Source organism: Myotis brandtii, unplaced genomic scaffold (genome assembly GCF_000412655.1).
Source record: "Myotis brandtii unplaced genomic scaffold, ASM41265v1 scaffold54, whole genome shotgun sequence".
Classification (NCBI taxonomy): domain Eukaryota; kingdom Metazoa; phylum Chordata; class Mammalia; order Chiroptera; family Vespertilionidae; genus Myotis; species Myotis brandtii.
In genome coordinates this window covers 2,518,292-2,521,480 of record NW_005369989.1, presented here as the reverse complement: position 1 = coordinate 2,521,480, position 3,189 = coordinate 2,518,292, and the positions used below count along the sequence as shown (strand labels likewise).

Genomic DNA, 3,189 nt, shown 5'->3' with positions numbered 1-3,189 from the left:
TACACAAAATCTAATCTTCCCAGTTTATGATGCACTCACAGCATCATCTCGATGAAATGTGAATCTTAAAGTTATGATTTAGGCAAGCACTTTGATGAGAGGAAGAAGCACAGGACAAGCAGAGTTACTGATCTGCAAGATCTCTCATCACTGAAATAAACTAAGTAAGCCTAACCAAGTCAAAGTCAGAAATAGGAGGCCAACGGTAATTACTGTGTTTATAGCATTCACTGGGTCTTCCATTGCTATGAGATGCTGTGATCCCAAAGGACAATTTTTTTTTTAATCCTACACTGCAGAATTCTGATGGATCAATCCAGCCAGGTCTTCTCCATCTTTCTTGTTTGCTCCCAAGCATTAAAAAAAAATTGCATGCTCATTCTAGCCCCAAATCATCACAATGGCTCATAAATGCAACTAAATTACAATCGTCTCCCATTTGGATGTTGGTTCTTGCAAAATAATAACACAAAGTTCCAACTTCAAAACATATTGCTAAACTCTAGATGCTTTTTATTCATTTATTTATTCACTCAAGAAATATTTACTTTTCTTTCTGACTGTTTTCAGGCTTATAGAACATATTAAGTTTCCTTAGCCAAAGAATAATGTAAATCTACTATAGTGTCTAAAGTAGGGAAGATGGAAGTGTGGGGATGACATAATTAGGTTTAGTTGTGGAGAAAGAATTGGAGCAGGCAGTGGTTTTGTAGGGCTGGGTCCTAAACCAAGGGCTGACAAATTGACATTTAGTCAACCCTGAAGGTAATTTGGCAAGGGCTAAAGTCACTAGAGTGTAGCAAGAGTGGCTTTTTCAGATTTCAGATGCACATTCTTATACACCAACATAATTGTCTTTGTTTTGGGGTTGGGAGTGTTGCAAAAACCTTTCAAAGTAATCTAAGGAAGCTTTCTTTCAGTTTCTTGAATGATAAATAATCTCAATAAAATATCCCTTGTGGAGCAAAAGGAAGACCAAAGAATTGTCTCTACCTGACATTGCACTATTCCACCAAAACCAGGAGTATTTGTAGTATTTCGCTGCAAGATTTTACCAGGTTTTTGGAAAAGTGTCTCAAAACAATGGTCAGGACATACAGTTGTTCATAGTATTTATCATCCTTTTTACTTCTATAAAAACAATAGTAATGTCCAGGATGATGTAAATTATGTGTTTCATTTTTAATTTTAGTAGTTGAGTATCTTTTTTTAAGGTGGTGTAACTGAAGATTTGTCAAATGTGTTCTCAATATTTTATTTGGAATACCAATTATTTCTCAGAAAATAGTAAATCATATTATCTCACATATATCTACTAACTTCAAATTTAGAACAATCTTTCTTAATTATAACCTTTAAATCCTCACCTTCTTAAGACAGTATCAGAACTGTAGGAATAAAAATGGAGCCTGGAGCAAGCATCCCTGATAACCCTCATCCCCACTACTAAATCAGTGAGTGGTCATCCCCAGCCTCAAGCGTTTTAGGGTTTACATTTTGTTCTGCTGCCTTTCAGAGAGGGGATGGCAAAACAGCTTCCATGACCCCAGTTATAATCCAATTTGGTAAACTGGAAACGGATGAGATATGGAAGCTTCAGTGTTGACTGGTGCTGGGCTGTCTTCAAGTGACTGCATAGTCATTGTCTTAAAAAACCTGTTTGAACTTAGCTTTACTAACCCGTGTCACTAAATAGAGCATATTTAAATTTGCTTTAATAATAAATTGGTTTAGTTTTCTGGGTGGCATATGGGGCTTGAGATGAAGAGCTCCTCTTGCCACCACCAACATGGAGACTTTGTACCCAGTCCCATTCTTAGAGCAGAAATGCCCCCAACCTGAAGCTGAAGAAGCTGGCCTGCGTGCACATGCCCTTGCCATGACGGTGTACGCTCTGGTGGTGGTGTCTTACTTTATGATGTTATTGTTGAACCTCCAAGTGTTGGCTCTATGCCTGGTGAACATGGCCTACAGGGTAAATGGACAATACCAGTATATTATGGAAGGACTCGCATCCGGCTTCCTGTTTACAATGGAGGTTTAGGTTTCATAATCCTAGACCGATCCAATGCTCCAAACATTCCAAAACTCCGTAGATTTCTTCTTCTATTCATTGGGTTCTTCTGTGTCCTATTGAGTTTCTTTCCTGGCTAGAGTATTCATGAGAATGAAATTGCCAGGCTATCTGATGGGTTAGCGTGCCTTTTGAGAAGAAATCTGTGGATACTGGATTTGTTCCTGTTAATGAAGTTTTAAAGGCGGTACCAAGCCTCTGCTATGAAATATGGAAAAGAATGAAAAGCAGCAGAAAAGAAGCATCTAGTAGGAAACATGGAAACATATTAAAGCTCGGATTACAATATCTTCTTGGTATCAAAGAGACAAGCTTATACAGTGTGTTTTCCTGCTGACCTACACTGACATACCAATGATGTTAAGTGGCATTTTCTTCTCGGTTTTTAATTTTAATGAAAATATACTCCATTTCTACAAGTATAACACTGAATAGAGTGATTATTTTTTTTTTACAACCATCTGAACATTATTTTGGAGATGACATTTCTGACTTTCAGAAATGAGTGTAAAATCAGGAAGTAAGATCCCATCAGCTGAGAACTCTGGACAGCTGACCAGTTTTACCTGCGGTGCTTTGCCTTTAAACAGAGTGTGTGACAGCACGTTATTTCAGATGTGTATGTAAGACTGTTTCCTGAGCAAGAAGGTGTACGAAAGGAGCAGAAATAAAGAATTTTTTTAAATTAAAAAAATAAATAAATTGGTTTAATAAATTCATGTCCAGTACATTGTGGGCAAAAAGAATAGGTCTGTCTGTTGTTTATCTTTAAAGGGAGATATAGCTGACATATGGAATTAGTTTCTGCCTTCTGTGTTTTGTGAAAACCAAACCTCGGAAATGTTTCCATTCTGCTAATTGTAAAGTAAAGTGTTCCCCGGTCCAGAATGTTCATCACAGGTAGGGCCAGCTGGCCTGATGGAGATCATTAGTGAAAGCATCGTCTAGCTAACTGCTCAAAGTGTCTGGCACAAGATAATGAGCTATTGCAGCTATGACTTTGCAGGCTCAACCACCAAGAAAAGTGGTAAAGCGCCTCATCCCCAAATCACAAGCCTGTTAGGCAAATTCATGCCATTACAGCAGGATTGTTCAGCCTCAGCACTATTGACATC

At 38.0% G+C, this 3,189-nt stretch overlaps 1 pseudogene; it reads left to right on the top strand.

The window, feature by feature from the left end:
• The first annotated feature begins 1,789 nt into the window (after window positions 1-1,789).
• On the top strand, window positions 1,790-2,348 carry LOC102246999 (annotated as a pseudogene).
• Window positions 2,349-3,189: the final 841 nt, after the last annotated feature.